General features: G+C 39.8%; 1 protein-coding gene across 11 annotated transcripts in view; it reads left to right on the top strand.

Moving 5' to 3' along the window:
• PPARA (peroxisome proliferator activated receptor alpha) overlaps positions 1 to 19,790 on the top strand; it is a 207,920-nt gene that overhangs the window by 76,423 nt on the left and 111,707 nt on the right. For all 11 annotated transcript variants that reach the window (XM_030480535.1, XM_030480517.1, XM_030480523.1 and 8 more), the window contains one exon: positions 6,208 to 6,320. The gene's annotated coding sequence lies outside the window, so the exon portion shown is untranslated. The remainder of the gene's footprint in view (positions 1 to 6,207; positions 6,321 to 19,790) is intronic.

The following is a 19,790-nucleotide window of genomic DNA, read 5'->3' as shown; positions in this document are numbered from 1 at the left end:
CCTTTATGCTATAGAAGCCTAGTGAAGACCCTGGCAGGACATCACACAACCTCTTAATATAACTTCTCAGCTATTTGTGGAGCTCTGCCTCCATGTCACCAAGAAACAGAGTTGGAGGTGACAGTTCAGATTTTGCATCCTCCTTCCGGAAGCCATTTCAGTCACGCAGCCAGCTATGTATCTTACTGTGCATTTATAACTTAAGGAGTCATTTGCAGTTGAAAATAGTCCTGGGCACAGTGAAGATGGACATTGAGTGCAGGCAAAGGTACAGCTCTGTTACTGCTTTCAGGTACTGAAATTAAATGTATGTTTACTAGGTTTCTGTTTCAGTGAAAATTATAATAATAAATGTGATTATGTACAGTTCAGTAAAGATGCAATTTAGAGTGTTAAAATATTTATGTGAACTCTCAAATGCCATCCTCAGGAGGTGTTATATTAAAATTGCATATTAAAACAAAATTTCCCTTCCCTACTTAATGTCAGTTACTTCTTTTCAATTCTGAAAATATTTTTCAGTTATTTTTCAGTGTGATGATTTTTCTCTGCTCAGATAAATAAACTTCCAAGTTTAATGAATTTAAACTTAGGACCTTCACTACTTAAACCTCTTTGTGCTTTGATAATTAAAATGTAAAAAACCAAAATGTGTAAAATGCACATAGTCGTACTGATTTCAGGTGTTCATACATGTTGCACTGTTCTGGAATAATGTATAAATACTGGAAGAAAATATGCTTCCCACTGTAGGAAAGCTTTCTTAACTCTTTTTGTTGGGTATCAGTGCCCAAGTAAGCTCTTTCACCTGGGAATATGAAGTGAACAAACCTGATCATCCTGGCACATGGATTAGCTTGTGTGTAAAGGAGTGGTTTTCAGACTTTGTAGTGTTGTGGCTACTGAACAAATTTGAAAAGAAGAGTGGATTTTTAGATCTGTTCAGGTCTTTAGAAAGATAAGGTTTCTGTCCAGCGTGTATGAACTTGCTGCTACAGAGTTCTTTTTTGTGTCCTCCTTGGGCCACCCAGTGCAGCCAGCGAGCTGCAGATCTCACACCACCCAGCTTTTTAAGCAGAGTGCTGATAATCTGCAGCCTTTGAGAGAAACAGAGGCGAAGAGGATGTGATTTTCTAGGCTCTTACATAAAAAACAGTATGTAGGCTACCACAGGTGACTCTTCTTCGTGATGGAAGTGGAAGCTGGATTTGGGCAGTAGATACACTCATTGCAAGGACGTTTGTTTTAATCGTAACTAGGCTTTGGTGTTTTTTTGGTAACTGGTCGACATAGGCTTCTCTGAGATGTGGAGAACTACTCACATGCATCATTTTAATCACGTGCCTAAATTTCTCAGGTTGTTCCCAAATTGTGTTATTGGTGAAAAGTACAAAGTGCATTGAATTTGTCACATGCATTCCACTTTTTTAGGGCAGGAGGACAGTTTAGAAGTAGAGATGAGAATACAAGTTCTATTTGCATTGCAGTACTTCAGTGACGCTTGCTGAAATAATACTAGTTAGAGTGCACGTAGTAAAGGAGCCATGTAATTCAGTGGAGGATTCTTGAAAATGCATCAGTATTTCGGGTGAAAGGGGTGTATACCACTAGCTACCAAAAAGCAGAAATAATGATCTCCCTGTGAATTTCCTGGATTTTAGACAGAATTTATGTTTTTTAAGGTTATACCTGCATTAGTGGTACGTATTAATTGGCACATGATTTAGTTTACATATTTTACCTACATCCTTGGAGCTAGGTACCAGGCTGTTACTGTGTAGTGTCTACTCTGAGGATACTTTTATCAGCGATTAGACAAAGAAAATTGAAATTAAAGATCACCTCTTAGGCCTTACGGTTCATCCACTGTTTTGCTATTGAATTAATGAATGCTCAGTGCAAAACTGCAACAGAAAAAATAGATGCCATTGAAAGGGAAACTCAAGTATGTTTTACAGTTCATTTGTTTTTCTTGCTTGTGATTGTACAAACACTGTATTTTTGTAAGACTGAGAGAATGTTCTAAGGGCAACTCTCTGAACCAGGACAGAGACTTGGTTTAGTCACCAGTCTTCATGCAAATTGGCTTCTCTCGACCTTCCTCCTTCCCTGCTGCTGGAGATAAAAATTGTTTGCAGCGTTTTGGAATCCCAGAGCATGTGGCCTCTGTTACGTGGGTATATTCTGTGAGAGTTACTACTGCCAGTGGAATTGAGAGTTGATAAACACTGCTATTATTTTACAATTATGAATTAAATGTTACCTGTATTACCCTCTCAGGACAAGACACTACACTTTCAGGGAAGAAACACATAACATGACATGAAGAAAATGAGAACGTATTTAAATAGAATGTCTACAGGATAGTCTAGGGAGACATTAAACTGGAATTCAGCTGAAGTCTTTTGTAGGAACATGCACTAGTGAAGGATTAGCAAAATGGGAAAGCTTACAGGGCTATGCTTAGCTTGTCGTTTTTCCCCCAGCTGGTAAAATCTGGTATATCATTTCTAATATAATATCGTTTGAGTATTTTGCCCTGTTTTGGTTTGCTTTTAGTTTCTTTGAGAAAGTAATTCCAAGGTTTCTTTTTTTTCCTATGGTTGTTGGACAAGGTTTCTTTCAGCAATATCTAATTGGTTGACTTATGATAGGAAAAAGTGCTGTGAAATACAGTGTATAAATAAACAAAACCAGAAAGGCTTTTTATATGTTTGTTCCCCGCTAACTTCTTTCTGTGATGATAATCTCAGTGATTATTTATAACTGTATGAAAACAGTGTCTATCTGCACGAATATGGAGAGGACACGCCTGATTTAGTGGTGTAGATGAGAAAATGGAACTACATAAAATAGTTTTCATTCCTCTTGTTAATTCTTGATTGAAATCCATTGAGCATTGTTATTCTTGTGCTGGCAATGCACAGACAAAAGAACAGGCTGTCACCAAAGACAATTCCTTAATTCATATTTCAGAGGATAAAAACATAGAACATACTATTTTATGGATCTGTATGTCCCTAGTTAAATATACATCAGTTATAACGGATAACGATATAGTAAAGCAGAATGAAATCCCTAGTGGCATTGCAATATATAGATTGTGGTTACAGATAGAGAAAACCTGTTTAATCTGTGAAATTAGCACTTGCTGTGTGTAGGCATGCAAAACACAGGTAGCATCGCTTTTTCTCAGGGAGACAAGAAGCTGAGGTACTTTATGTGTTGTGGGACACATATGGCATGTGAAGGAGATAACCAGAATGTAGCTGGCTTTGAGAGTCTGGAGCAAAGGCAAGGCATTTTATGTGCAAAGGATCAGGCTTATATTGGATTCTCAGTACTGGTGGCATAAAACTTCAATTTCCTTACAGAAGCAGAGCAGTTTGAAGTGATTAGTTTGATGGTATTGCTTTCCTTTTTAATTCATTATTTGTAATTTAAGAAGTTGTTATTGTTTATTTTATTTTAATTATGTTTTTAAAATAATTTTTATTTTTTTAAATAATTTTTATTATTTAAAAAATAGTAGTATTTGGAATATAAATTTACATAAATACATATATAACCACTGGAGGAAAAAATCCACGAAGAGAATAAATAAATTAGATTTTGATCAGTTCAATTTGCCATTGTATGTGTAAGAAAACAGTCTATTCTTGGGAGCTGAATTTGTACTGATGATCATAAAAATAATTTTAGGGTGGGAAAGTATGTATCTGAAGCAGTTTCTGGAAAATGTCATTAGCAAGACTAAATATTACTCCTCCCTTTAAAATAAAATCACAGTAAAGCACCCTGCAGAGAGGTTTGCTCTTTGCAGCCAAACCACAACTGTTCATAGCCAACTGTCAGAGTCCAGGCAAGGAATATACTAATCTCTCTCCGCATGGGGGCAAGCCTAGTTAGGCACACACACAACTTTGTATGATTCTTTAATTCATATGTACATTTTCAGCACAGCGCTTTGAGGAATAACTAGTGTGTCTATTCAGTACTTGGGGCAGCAGGTGTTTTATGAAAACCGTATCTTGAATTATACCTTACAACTCGGGTTTCTAGCTATTCCCTTTGCCTTGAAGGACACAACCAGTTGTGAATGGCTTTAATACATTTTAATCTGTACCAGTTCTTTTTTCCCCCGGTGTTTTGGTGAATAATTACAGCAGCTACTGTTAAGAATAGTTCACAAATACTACTTTATGTCTTTAGAAATGCAGAAGTATGAGAGAAGTTATATTTTGTCACTGTAGTGCTATTTATAGAATCATAGAATCATTTAGGTTGGAAAAGACCTTTAAGGTCATCAAGTCCAATCATTAAACCCAGTACAGCCAAGTCCCCCACTAAACCACGTCCCTAAGTGCCACATGTACACATCTTTTAAACACCTCAGAGGACGGGGACTCAACCACTTCCCTGGGCAGCCTGTTCCAATGCTTGACAACCTTTTTGGTGAAGAAATGTTTCCTAATATCCAGTCCAAACCTCCCCTGGCATAACTTGAGTCCATTTCTTCTTGTTCTATTGCTCGTTATTTGGGAGAAGACACTGACATCCATCTCGCTACTAGCAAGTCCCCCCAAAACTTCTTTTTAATGAGCTATATCTTGGGAAAGGATATGTGAATAATATAGCAACTGCCACTGCCTGATGATACGTTAAAAAGCTGGTTCTTCCTTACCAAAATAGTAGCACATCACTACTTGGAATTAGTACATTGTGAAGTTTTAAAAGCAGTAAAACACAAATCAGGTTCCATCATGGGTGTACTTTCATTCTTAATTAAAAGATATTTTGCCAATGACTTTTACAGGCTTTTTCACTGCTTTTGGGTAGGCTGCTGCTTGTGTCAGCAGCAGATTTTTGCACAGCTCTCACACGGGAAGAATGAGGAAATATATTTCTGTATAATGTTCAGAAAAGGTATAAAGTGAGAGTTCAGCCACTGAAAAAGGAAGGCATTGTGTCCTGAGTATAACTTAATCTGTATAGAAGATGGTTAGATGTTTACAGTGTAGGTTTTGGCACCAGGTCTTCCTTAAGGCAAGGTTTGTGAAGGTTTTTTTCCTAGCAAGTTTACAGTCCTGAGGATGACAGAAAAGGCCATGACTGCAGTGGGTCTTAGTTAAGAAGAGTGGTCATAGTTTCCTAAAACTACTTCTCAACAACATTCTAACAGAGGAAGATGGTGTATTTTTGCTTTTTCTACCAGGATGCTTGGAGTAGTTAAAACCAGCAGACATTATTATCTCCATGATTGGATTTTGCAGCTCAGTGATGTAATGTTAAATGCACTGAAGAGCTCTGGTACCACTTTTGAAAAGGAATAAGGGATCATTCCTAGGCAACAAAGCATAGTATAAAAGGCGGATGATTTTTTTCCACCAGTTAGTTTCTTGCATTTGATGCAACAGGATTTCTTTGCTTCACATACTTTCCCTGGATCTTGTGGCAACTGAGAAAACAGTTGATGATGATAACCAGAAGGTGTAAGTAAGATAATTGTTGCAGAGATCTTCAGAATACTGTATTCTTTCTATGCAGTCTGAAGTTGCTATGTAGCGACAGTGATTCCATTATTAACTCATATGGACTCTTTATTGATGTTAATAAAAATAGGGATCGGATTTTTGATTATAAAATCAAGGCCATGGAGCTTAATTAGATCAATACTTTGGGTTGCTGCATTGCATACTCACAAGATTCAGCTACAAAAAGCTGAAGCTTTTTGCTCTTATCAAAGTATTCCAGTCAGTACGAAAGTGCATGAGCCATGCTGTTAAATACAAATGTGTCATTCTTCATAAGTGAGAGTTTTTGAAATGGAGCAGTGAAAATCTGAGACTCAGAAATAGAAAATTCTCTGTTTTTTTAAGCAATGGTCATATTTTGAACAGCATACCACTGGAAATAGACCTTACAAAAAAAATTAAATGAGCTTCATACTTATTCTTGGATATCAGCTGAACAATAAGTGTTATGGGTAAGAAGCTTTTGTGGATGAAACCTTATTTTAAAATTGCCTTTGCTTCGATCCATCTTGTATGGAATCATTTGGTACTGGCTTCTGATGAGTTGGGATGTTCTCTTTGGCAGCTCAGTGGAATTCTCAGATCTGTCAGTACTAAAGTTTGACAGTGTTTGTGTTCCTTGAGGTATGGAGAATAAAAGTAATTCTGAACAAAATTCTTTTCTTTATTTCAGATTCACTCATAACATGCAAACCGAAGTCTGCTTACTGTTGTCTGTTCCAGATAAGATGTCAAAGCAAACAAGGGAGACTTAGAAGTAGTGTGACTCAGGAAAGAAGTATTTTGGTAAGTCACCTAATGTGTATTAAGAAGTTGAGAAAGTGATCTTTCACTTGAACGTATTTTTTTCTGCTCCTTTGTAGTTAAATTACGCTTTTTATTCTAAAAACACATTTTGAAAAATGTTTATTCTGTCAGAAGGCTAACAAATCAAACCAGTACCTTCCTGCAAGGTGTGCCACAGCCTAAGCTTCCGGAAAATTCTGCAGTCCCTCAGCATTGCATTCTGGTTTTTTTTGAACTGTAACACAGTGCTCTTCCTATCTGTGCAGCTTCCACATTGTTTTAGGGTTAATTATTCACATGTTTCAGTTAGAACATCTTTCTTGGTACTTCTACATGCCCTCAGCATGTCAGAAGGAATATTCTCATATTCGGACTCCATTGAATAACATCATCTGCTTGAGGAGTATCTCATTGCCTTCCAAAATATGTATTGATTACAGTGGAATTTAAGTAAAACAAGTCCCAAACCACGCACACAATTCTTGTGTATTCACTATCTGATTCTGCTTTACAGGCTTTTAAATCTCCTTCCTGAACTCTTAAAAGCTTGGTTTTTAATGTGGTGACCATATGGCTTTAATACTATTAGTTCTTGAATTTACTGATACTTTCATTCTAGCATGCACAGTTCTTCTATACCATGCAAGGACTGTTTGGTTGTGCTAATATAGCTAACAATATTGTTTAATTTTATTAAAGCCTACAAATGTGTTTAAATGGTATTGAGAGGTCATACAGTTTCGCTTCACACCAGTAGCAGTCAGTTCTGATCTGTATTTTTACACCTACACTCATGTATGTTACAGAATATCTGTGCAGGTGTTTAAAAGAAAAAGCTGTGCAGCTCTTTTGTGTCACTGGAAAGTATTGTACGGGTATGTACCCTACTCAGGTCAGGCTGCATATGAACATATAGATATCACCTAGAGATAAATTGCATATACATCTACAAGACAATTTCTGAAGAGAGGATTATTTTATATTGTCATGGGCTCCTGTCCCATTTTTATTGATATCCCAAGTCTGAGAATCCTCACTGAAACAAAAGATAGTTTCTTACTATAGTGCCTGGGTGTGAGACAGAGAGTGTTCTTTTTGAAGCACAATAACAGTCTAAGAGTAATTTGGATAAATTCTTCCTTATTTTCCCACTCTTAGAACTCTTGTATCTACTCCCTCTTTTTTCCCCTCAGAGTTTCTTACAATCTGCTGTTTCAAGAAGTGGTGCACTTTCTTGGTGTTCTTTATCCTAGTTGGGACCAGGTAATAAGTAGAGACTAGAAACTTTCCCTTTATCGTTATATCTTACTGCTAACACCTTTGCAAGTAAGGAACAGATTATGTCTACTGTTGTACCACTGTTAAGGCATGGAAATGTCTTCCTTCACTTTCTAGCCTTCTTGATGTTGTCTTAATCACATTGTTCCCTAACCAATTCTAGTTGACATTACATGTCCTCTGGACTGGTGTGTACATGCCATTCCCTGTCTGTACATGCTTTATCTGTTCAACTAGAGCCATGGAAGACAACTTGAGCACCTCAAAATAATTCTTCTTGGCACTACAGTTGAAGGAGCACACCTGACATCTACCATAATCTGTGATATGCCAAGAAGAGCAGAGGCTAACTAAAAGGAAGGATTCCCATAATCTTCATGTATTTCTCATGGTACTCACATCAGAAAAAAGACATCTGAAAAATGCATCCAAATGGATTTCTCTGCTGCAAATGCAGAGACTGGGGCAGAATTGGAAACAGCTGTAACCCCTGACTCAGCGAGGTACAATACCGCTCTATTTCTATAGGGATGCTATCCCAGCAAATAAATTGGGCAACTCCTGATCAAAGGTATTAGTAATTTGTTATCACGATGTTCTTCTGACACCCACACATAACTATTTACATTACCAGTGCATAAAAAAAGGTCATAGTTGCTTAAATAAATAACATTGGTATTTTGCAAATGAGCAATTAAGTTATGAAGGAAGCCTCTTTTCATGTAGCTGCTGGCTTTGATCTTTCTTTGCATTATTTAACACCTAAGACCCTGGAGTGAATTCCTTTCGTCAGATATGCAGTGTAGTTTTGCTGTGGTAACATCTTGCATGACCTTCTTGAGCAGGGACAGAGCAGACTGCAGGTGGATAGCGTAGGTGCTGCCCTTTCCCTATGGTGGAATTGCCTTGGTTGTCTTTCCAGCTTGTCTGTTTGCTTCCTCCTGTCCTTTCCCACACCATTGCTTCAGTTCTGGTTTCCTCTGGTTCCAGGCACAGTAGTCTGTGGTCTCAGTGCAATATGTGTCCTCTGCAGTACCTGATTTCTGTCGCAATTGGCTTTTCCAAGGCTCTCAGAACATTTGCAGCCTTTCCCACACCTCCACGTTTGTTTCTCCAAGTCAGAACACTGCCTGCATAAAACACTTGGCTTGACGTAGATGCCATTACATGTCACCAGGCAGAAGAGTGGTAAGCCTAACCTCTGAAGCTGTAAAAGCCAATCAACAAGATGTAATGTCCCTTTATATTGCAGGGATTCCAGAAGGGAAAAAGTTAAAAAATAATTCCTGTGAAATTCAGAATTACATTAGTTTGGGGCTGGGGAGGGAAGAAAAAAGAAAGAGTTAATGTTTACTGTAAAGTTCTTTTTTGACTACAGACTGAACAAGGAAGGAAACAAAACATTTGAGTTCTCTCTGTAAGGCAGTTACTTTCTCTGTGCCTTTTTCTTTCCTCTGTTTAATTCCCAATACCCTAGAGATGCAGTTTCCTCCGTTAGCAGGGACTGTGACCTTAGAAATAGCCAACTCCAAAATAAACACAGAAAAAACCCACTTCAATCGTTTCAAATACATGGTAAGTAACCAAACTGCGTCCATGCTAAAGCTGAAATTCATAATCTTTCGAAGCTGCAACTGGGACTTCCGTTTCTCTGTGAATTAGCATTCATTATTTTGTGTTCACGCTGCACGCCTGCCTCTCTCTCTAGAGAAATTTGTTAAAACTTAGGATGCCATTTGTAAGTAATTTGCCACTACTTTTACCACTCTTGCAAAATTTTTAGAGGGGACTCTCTTACTTTGGACAAGGGCCAGGCAGGGCACCAAACACCTGAGGAAGTGGTGATCCCAGACTGTTTTCATGACATTCTCGTGATGGGCTCTTTCGGTGCTGGTAGGCATCACAGCTGTGTGGGGTCAGCTGGAAGAGTTGGTGGTTTATCAAACATAAGACTTGTTTTGTCTCTTTTGCTTCTAGTTTTGAGACTCCATGCTCTGATTCAGCTGCATGAAGGAGGAGGTGGTCCAGCCTGGACCTCCCCTCTGCATTGAGGCATTGGTATAATGCCATTCATAGGTTGTCTCATTATCACCACTGCTGCCTTCACGTCTGTCTACAGCTGGACCAGAATTCGCTGTTTCTACAAAAGCTTTTTCCAGGAAAAGGACTTAGCATGACACAGATTTAATGGGGGTGTGGAACTAAGCCCCAGCCTAGTACATTAACGGAATGGGTCCATATGTTCAAGCAGTTGTTAACAGCTGGACTCTATATTTCACTGAGGAGCCCTTGGCCATATGTAACCAGTAAGGACAGAAGGACAAGAGAAAGGACATTCAAGTCCACACATTAAATCCCCGCTGACAAGCAAGTATTGCGGTGGAATATTTTCAGAGTCTGGCCAGTGCCCTTGCATGGAAAAGTTAGTCAGGTCTCACAAATACCTCTCACTGGGCAGAAACGTCTTCTGACCTTGTTTAAGAAGATTTAAAACTGGTACAGATTCAAGAGCAACAGTCCTTTGAGTCTTCAAACACATTTCAAACCCTTCTGTCACAAACAGACACCAAGTAGTACTGACACAGGCTGTCACAAAACAGAGGTATTCCCCCTGCTTTACAAGGGCTGAGTTCATATTGCAGGGGGCAATTTTCTACCTTTTCCTATACGAATATGCCAGCTATATCTGTGTGCTGTTACAAATATTTAGACACTTGAGTATCTTCCTCTGGATATAGTCTAAAATCCTTTATTTATTTGGAAAAATATGTGCTACAGTGTTTTGAAGTCTAAGAATAGGACTGTGAAACTTTTCTGATTAACGCAGACAGTTTGGTCTTTAGTTGTAGGGGAAAGAGGAACAGCTAGAAAACGAGCAGGGGGAAATAGCAAAAGAACATTTTGTGTACTTTTCCATCTAAGATATAGCAGGGTTTGGGAGGGTTTTTTTAACCTGTTGTGTTAGCTTAATCCACAGGGAACTCATTTTGAAATTAAATATACCAAAGCATTTATGATTTACAAAGAGGGAAAAAATAAAAGCCTCAAAAAATATCTTGTGTTTGATCTATTTGTCGCTATGAAAATATTGACAAAAGGCAAAAGAATGGCCTTCATTTAGCTTATTATTGTTGGCTTGCTTTAATGCTTTCTTATTAAGGGCAAGCTCCCATTAAGATGTGAGATTAACTCTTTCGCAGTTGCACAGGAATAAAAGATGGGAACTTCAAACATAAAACTCCTGTAAACAATGATTCTGAACTAGGTAATCTGTGATTCCTACTCAGAAAAATGTAATGTGGCAGAGGGAAGCTTTTAGAAGTAAAAAACTTACATGGAATGGTTTGTGCAGAATTTATGCTTGAAAATATCTTTAAAAAGCAGCCTCCCGTATAAAATCAGAAACATGGTGTTAATTACGCAGTTCAGAAAGTATTTCAGAAAATAAATACTTTATGGGAAGGAAAAAAAAAGAACATAAAAATCTTATAAACTCTCGAGTGTGCATGTGTAAAATAAGGATCTGTCTTCACTGAAGTGTTAACTACAGACCCAACTCAAGTGTTACTGGGACCTTAACTTCATTCACCCACAAAAACCTCTAGTTTTGTGGAGTGGTTAGTGCTTTTCGCTTGAGCCAGCTAGTCCTTCGGGAGCCTGTTTTGAAGAACAAGTGCTACTGATGTTTAAATTGGTAATGCAATAGAGAAGTGGCGAGAGACTTCAAACTTGAGTTAACACAGTGCATCAGCTGCTAATCCAGTCATGCTGTGCTGCTAATAAAATCATCCTGGTAGTCCAAGTGCTGTTTTTCGGTATAGTCACTGTCACACAAGTAAGAACTAGGTTGAAGCCCATGACAAAACTGCATCTTAGCAGAATATATCTAAACCAGCTTCTGGCTGGCTGGTCTGGGCCCCAGGTGCTGTCTGGATGTGGCAGTACAGGAGATCAGCCTCTCAGGCAGATAAACCAGTCCCTTGTGAACAGCATGCTGCAATGGCTATGCTGCCGCTAATACTACCTATGCTCATTAGTTTGAAGCCCGCTTAAGTAGCTGAAAACTCATTAAGTTTGGCAGGAGAATCATTACCTAGCTCCAGGTTAGTAGAATCATAGAATCATAGAATCATAGAATCATAAGGGTTGGAAAGGACCTTAAGATCATCTAGTTCCAACCCCCCTGCCATGGGCAGGGACACCTTGCCCTAAACCATGTGGCTCAAGGCTCTGTCCAACCTGGCCTTGAACACTGCCAGGGATGAAGCATCCACAACCTCCCTGGGCAACCCATTCCAGTGCTTCACCACCCTCACTGTAAAGAACTTCTTCCTTATATCTAATCTAAACTTCCTCTGTTTAAGTTTGAACCCATTACCCCTTGTCCTACCACTACAGTCCCTAAGGAAGAGTCCCTCCCCAGCATCCTTATAGACCCCCTTCAGATACTGGAAGGCTGCTATGAGGTCACCACGCAGACTTCTCTTCTCCAGGCTGAACAGCCCCAACTTCCTCAGCCTGTCTTCATACAGGAGGTGCTCCAGCCCTCTTATCATCCTCGTGGCCCTCCTCTGGACTCGCTCCAACAGCTCCATGTCCTTTTTATGTTGAGGACACCAGAACTGTACGCAGTACTCCAAGTGGGGTCTCACAAGAGCAGAGTAGAGGGGCAGGATCACCTCCTTCGACCTGCTGGTCACGCTTCTTTTGATGCAGCCCAGGGTACGGTTGGCTTTCTGGGCTGCAAGCGCACACTGCCGGCTCATGTTAAGCTTTTCGTCAACCAACACCCCCAAGTCCTTTTCTGCAGGGCTGCTCTGAATCTCTTCTCTGCCCAGCCTGTAGCAGTGCCTGGGGTTGCCCCGACCCAGGTGTAGGACCTTGCACTTGGCTTGGTTAAACTTCATAAGGTTGGCATCGGCCCACCTCACAAGCGTGTCAAGGTCCCTCTGGATGGCATCCCTTCCCTCCAGCGTATCAACGGAACCACACAGCTTGGTGTCATCGGCAAACTTGCTGAGGGTGCACTCAATCCCACTGTCCATGTCACCGACAAAGATGTTGAACAGGACCGGTCCCAACACCGATCCCTGAGGGACACCACTCGTTACAGGTTTCCAACTGGACATCGAGCCATTTACCACAACTCTTTGCGTGCGGCCATCGAGCCAGTTTTTTATCCACCGAGTGGTCCATCTATCAAATTGATGTCTCTCCAATTTAGAGACAAGGATGTCATGTGGGACAGTGTCGAATGCTTTGCACAAGTCCGGGTAGATGACATCGACTGCTCTGCCGCTGTCCATCAGTTCCGTGGCTCCATCATAGAAGGCCACCAAATTGGTCAGGCAGGATTTCCCCTTAGTGAAGCCATGTTGGCTGTCACCAACCACCTCGTTGTTTTTCATGTGCCTTAGCATGTTTTCCAGGAGAAACTGTTCCAAGATATCGTGATGCCTGTTGTTGCAGAGGAGGCAAACCTGAAGTTTGAGCTGTCTGTTGTCGCTTTATGAAAAACAGATGTTACTGTTGCCATCCCAGAATTCCTAAAAGAAATTGCTAATTTGAACTATTTATTCCATTATATTCCCATTGAATTAGCATTAATAATGAAACTAATTGTATTGTTATCACTGTAATATCTGAGGAAGCCTGTTGGGCAGAATGTCATATGAACAGGAATGTCTGTTAGGATATTTAATTTCATCTCCCTAGACAGTGTGGGATTGTTCTCTTTTGTACACTTACTGTTAACTATTAGTGGTCTGAATAACTTTGTGGGATAGGTAGAAGTTGCTCTAGACCAGCACAAAGCATGCAGAAGTCCCTACCTTAAGAATGCCAACATGCAGGGAGAATTTGAGGAGTTAGCATTTCTCTCCAGTGAACTAAGATGTTCACCTTTTCCTTCCCAGAATTTCCCACCAGGCTATGGTTATTTATACTGACCAATACATTTCCATGTCTTTGTAATTAGAAGTAAACTTCAGGATTGCTACTTATACTGCAAGGACCTGATCCTGCAAAGACATACCTCCTTTGGGCCATCTATGTAGTCTTGTTTGAAGGCTATTTACTCAGATGAGCAGGACCTGCTATTCCTTGGCACTTCATGAGCTTTTCATCACTATCTCACATCAAATTTTGACTGATGCCTTTGTCTCAGAAGGTACAGAGCTCTTAGCATTTAAGACTGTATCCTTGCAATACTTGCATTGTGCATTGTGTTATGCTTATTCTATTGGAGTCTAACTAAGAGACACAGGTTTTGATTGGCTTGCCATAGGGACACAGAAGGAAGTTATGGATGTAGAAGGTATCGGTAATAAAGCTCCTAATAAGCAGTAAACTTGTGCTTGGAGTTGTGGACCAGAAATATCACTTCCATGCAGAACTCATTTGGTGTGCGGGGTTTTCCTTTTTTTTTTTTTTGCTCAGTTTCTTTTTACGTTGTATTATTTTGTAGCTTTGGAGTTGTGGGGTGGATTTCTTTGTCTCAGGAACCTGCAGTATTTAAAATATAGGGGGGCATTCCTTTATTAAAAAAATTCTTTTGGTTGTCATGGCAACTGGTCTTACATAAATGATGAAGAGGCATGTATATAAAGAGGCATATTAGGTCATAAAGGTAAATCCAGTACTTTTTAAACTAACAAGAAAGCACTCTGGGGTTTGTTATTGCTCTAGTTCATTTTATTCCAGATAATTTTTACAACTTTAGCTTTATCCAGGTTCACAATCAAAAATCACAGCTCTTGTATGCCCACAGCTATATCAATTTGACTCTCTCTTAAAGAGGCCTATATAAAGCTCCTCAATTACGAAATAGATCTGTCAAAAATGGATGCAGAGCTATATAATAAAAACCCAGGTGTAATACTTGTGATTCTCCGCAAAGTATTTTTCTGCTCTTCTTTTCCAAAACTTCACTCCAATAGGCAGAAACTACAACTAGGGAGAATGCTGCAGTGATCCTGAGGTGATGTGATTAACCATTAAATGGAAACGCTTTTTTTTTTTTTTACAGCTTTTCTGTTAGAGATTAAGGTGGGGCAAGGGATATTATTCTAGGACCAGCATATATAGTTTCCAGCACTTACAAGTGGTTGAGGAATGCTTTACCAAAGAAGGAAGCCCAAAGATCAAAACTGCTGACAAAATTTAGGGTTTTTTCTCTTTCTCTACTGATTTAACAGTAGAATCACAATTAAACCAAACTAATATTTCTTTACTGGTTAAAAGGTTTTACACTTAAGAAAAAAATGTGTCAAACAAATGTGTCATAATTAACATGCTTAGTCCTTTTATTCTTGCCTGATTTTCCGTATGATTTCTAAACCTTTCTCCCAATTTTTGCTTGTTGTTTTTTAACCTTCATTCTCATCTATAATCATCTAGCTTTTCTTTTCCTATTTTACCTTACTTCTTTTGCTGCTTACTGTCCTTGCTTCCTGCATTCCAAAATTAATTGTCACTTTTTACCTTACAGTTTTATGCACTGCATGTAGATTCTCCTGTTTGCAGTGCTACTAAGGAAAGCCCTTTCAAAACATAAAATACTATAAATTGCCTACAGAATACAGTTATTCCTATTCTAACATACAGCAAACCAAAACTGCTAAGTTATATGGCTGTAGACCATTCGTGCCTATGCAGATTGTATTATTCCACATTGGTTTCCCTCTCTTACAAGCTGTTTGTGACCAGAAGACTGGGAATGCTTGAAGTATTCTGCATCGGCTAGCTAACAGACGCCAAACAGCTCAGAGATTCACACTGTCATGAACTAATATAATACCCCTCATGGAAGTGCATCCAAGCCATTTGTTTCATCAGCTTTGAAAGCTTGCAGTGTAGAGGAGGTATGACTGGAAAGTATTATTTGAAGGAAAATACTGCTTCAAACCTTAAACCCACATTGTAGGTTTTGTCTTTTTGTTACCAGTTTTATCTTTTTAATTCCAGTTCTTCAAATGTAAGGGCTAGAACCAACTTCACTTTTATTCCCTCCTGACTATTGAAAGTAAGCCCTGGTAGCTTTGGTGGTTCTAGAAAAGGGTCTGTGATGGAGCCTGTGGGGATGGCACTGCAAAACTTCTAGAAATCAATGTGATTAGCTGCAAGAACAGCAGTGGGCAGCACTCTTAACAGGAACTCTGCAGTCCACCCACAGGTGCCTCACTTAGGTAACGTAACTGTGCCTCTGCCATACCTCCGTAATGTTTTTATTTAAATTGAAAAGTAAGATGTGTAGACTTCTGATTCTTCAAATATTGGCAGGTGAAATGCAGTATATTCTTCCCAGGAGCTCACACAAACATTTTTTCTTAATCTTTGTCTTGCTTGTGTTTAAGTTTGCAGCTGCTGGATTCTGCTTTGAGTTTCAAGTTCAAAGGCACTCAGACACTCTTTGTGAAATAGCACAGAAACCACGGAACTTCACCTGGCTTTGTAAGGAAATCTTGTCAAACCACAAGTTTCCCACACTTCCAGTGTTAACTCGGAGCATTTTTAATCCCTGCTCGGTTTGGAGTTAACTGAACTCTGAAGGATCACGACCCTTAGGGAACTTCTTCATGAACTTTGTCCCGTTTTCAAATTTTTAACAAAACTCAGAATTCTTTCCACAATTTGGGGGTTTTGTAATGAAAGCAGAGGACAACCATAATCAACATTGCTTTTAAACCGGTGGGTTTAGACATGGGTCATAACCTTTGAACACAGCATCTGTGTAGTAGTAAGCTTGGCAGGCATCTGGGTTTTGGCAGGTCTGTTCAAGTTCTGAAAGAGCTGTCCCACCTGTTGTCACAGCAGTGCAGCAGATTGCTAGCCGTGCCGCAAAGACACGGGACGCTGCAAAACATGTCTCAGAGAAATAACATGTCTCAGAGAAATAACATCTCCCATGGAACACAGAGGGCTATATTGTGTTGTAAGAGACAGCCTTCACACGAGCGATGGAGGGGGTCGTTTAGCAGCTGGACTCTTCAGACGTGTCTCTCTCAGGGCTTGCTGTAGCGCAGACTGGAGCGGGACCTCCACCATATGTTAACAGCATCGCACATGTGCCTGTCCCGGGCAGCTCTGGCTCCGCCAAGGTTACAGGCTGTGCTAATAATTCTTCTCCTGTCCTTTTATATATACTACAGGTCTAGGTGGCTCAAACAAATCACCTTTCACTTGCTGTATCTCTTACTTGCTTGTAACGGAATGGTCAGTGTAGCTTGGAAATTTCTCCCATGTAAAAGCACAGATATATAGTCTTACTAGCCAATGTGTCACAGTCATACGTAAACTATAGGCTAAATTCTTTGCTATCCTGAGAAGATTTTACCCTGCTCTGTCGGGGGGGCTCAGAGTAGTTTTCTTTCAACACAGTAAGGCACACCATCTTTCTCCCTTTTCCCACCAAGAGAGAAAGTTTCAAAAGAAACTTCTCCAGCTGTTTTTCCAGGTAGCTGGTTCACTCTCCCACCTGAACTCTTGTACTCTGGGAAGGGTTACCTAACTTTGGCTTTTGAGGGCCAGACATTTCTTCCCATTCAGTTGCCTGTTGCGTGACCTAGTTCATTAAATATCAAGTTGCAGCATCACACTGCAGTGCAAGTCTTTGTAAAAAAAGAGGGAACAGAAAAGAGGTAACAAAAAGGCATTGCTTTAGCCCAATCTCCTCTAATGTCAGTGTAGCTATATGCCTGTGTTTTCACCATACCTACCTAGGTAATTATTCTTTACCTGTTTTGTTGGTTTAAGTTCTATATTACAAGGCGCTCAAATGCAAAGCTTCATTAAAATTAATAACTATTATTTTTTCATTATATAATTCAAGTGTGGGGTGTTTTTTTTTTTTTACCTATATTCCCCTTCTCAAATTTAACATTAGCCCAGCTGCTTTGGTCGTTTTGTATCATCAAAAAATGTAAGCAAAAATCCCCTCAGCTATTTTTTATTTATAGGATGGTGACAAAAACGTAGGTTTTCTGTATTAAAAGTTGATGTAGGTTTGTTTGTGTGGGTTTTGTTTTGTTTTTTTACATTCAGGGAACAGTGTAGAAATGTCTGAATCTCTAAACCTGAAATTTGGCAGGTACTTAAATCTTTAATGAGTAGCATGTGCTACTCAAGATCGCAAAGATTTGCACATTTGCTTCTTAGGATATATCTCAGTTGCTAATTCTTCTATGAGCAGTCTGGTGGGCACACAATTGGAAAAAAAGGAAACAGGCTTATTAATTCTTGGGGCTTTTTGCTTTCATCAGCTATGGTATTATTCCATTCTGCTTTTGCTGTCCCTGGCTTATTACACATTAGATAGTTAAATTTGAATTTTGAATTTGAATCGGCAGAGATGGAGGTAGGCTCCATTCTTTAAATGTTCATTTGCTGATTTTGTTGCAAGAGCTTTAAAAGCTATGCTGAAGACTGTAAAGTTGCTGGAGCTGTAATAGAAAACATTAGTGTCTGGACTTTCAAGGGAAGAATGTGGTTAAGATTATAGTGACGGAGTCACTGTCAATGGGTGGTCTTTGAGTCCATATGGCACACAGTATACGGGCACAGCAGAGTCTTTGCTCAGATAGGTGATGAGCTGCACTCTCCAAAGTGAAAGTGTTTGAAAAGGGCCGCCCTACACTGTATTTTGCCTGCACAAGAGTAAAATACTGTCAGGTTGCTTCTCAGTGCAGCTTTGTTTCAACTTTGCTACAAAATAAGATAAAGGGTTTGCTTAAAAGCTCGGTCGTCATAGTGCTACATGCTCCTTTTGGCTCCTCGGATTGCTTCTTTTCATTCGGCGCATTTTCATTGTTCTGTTAGGCTTTTAATGAGACAGTTACAAAATGTCTGCCTCACTCTGACCGCCATTTTGTAGCCTGATTGTTGGATAATGAAGACTTTGAGAAATAGAAAATAAACAGCGTGGCATGGAGGAGATTTCAAAAGGAGTACAAAATCTGCATGTTTTATTTAGACACTTAATTGTTGCCGACTGGCTGCGTTTAAACAAGCAACTTTACAGTGTCTGGAAGAAAACCAGCTCCCGAATTTGAGGAGCTGACCTTGGGTAGATGCCATCAACTGTTCTTTTCTATTGGCACGAACATGCTGCTGGCAGGGTCTCCCTGTAGCTGCAGTCGCTCACCCAGCTCTGAATCAGAACCTGTTTACACTGTATTGGGCCACCAAATTACACCATTGTCATCATTTAACCCCAGCTGGCAAATAAGCACCACAGAGCAGCTCACTCACACTCCCCCAGTGGGATGGGGGAGAGAATCTAAAAGTGAGAAAACTCGTGGGTTGAGATAAAGGCAGTTTAATAGGTAAAGCGAAAGCCACATGCCACAAGCAAATCAAAACAAGGAATTCATTCACCACTTCCCATCAGAGGCAGGTCTTCAGCCATCCCCAGGACAGTGGGGCTTCATCATGTGTAATGGTTATTTGGGAAGGCAAACGCCATCACTCTGAGTGTTCCCCGTCTTTCTTCTTCTTCCCCCAGCTTTGTATGCTGAGCATGACGTGTTACGGTGTGGGATATCCCTTGGGTCAGTTGGCGTCAGCTGTCCCAGCTGTGTCCCCTCTCAGCTTCTTGTGCACCCCCAGCCCATTCGCTGGTGCGGTGAGGTGAGAAAAGGCCTTGGCTCTGTGCAAGCACTGCTCAGCTATAACTAAAACATCCCTGTGTTATCAACACTTTCCAGCACAAATCCAAAACATAGCCCCGTACAAGCTACTATGAAGAAAATTAACTCTATCCCAGCCCAAACCAGCAGAGCCATTTATTCTTAATATTATTTGCAGCCCCTTTGCTAACCACAGTTTAATCTAAAATATGTAGGTTATTTAAAAGAAGCATCTTCAAAATACCTATTCTTAAGCTTCTTCCATAGAGCAACACATAACGTTCAGGAAAAAAGGGAGGGGAGGCTATAAATTTGATGAAAGCAAACTGAAAATGCACAACGGGAATTGAAAGAACACTATGGAGTTGTTACTGTGGTCCTACGGATACAGTATTCACTGTGAGAGGAATTAAGTTAGTGGTGTTTACTTGGTTCCTTTATGAAAAACTCTGGTTTGTGTGTATAGCATACACAAGGGGGGATGGGAAAGGGCACTTTACATTCACAGTAGGGTGCAGCTTCGGAGCTGTTTAAAATTCTGCCATATCTTAATGATAATAGTTAATCC

Source organism: Strigops habroptila, chromosome 3 (assembly GCF_004027225.2).
Source record: "Strigops habroptila isolate Jane chromosome 3, bStrHab1.2.pri, whole genome shotgun sequence".
Lineage (NCBI taxonomy): Eukaryota > Metazoa > Chordata > Aves > Psittaciformes > Psittacidae > Strigops > Strigops habroptila.
The sequence above is the reverse complement of the archived record's forward strand: the minus strand, read 5'-3'. Positions and strand labels throughout refer to the sequence as shown.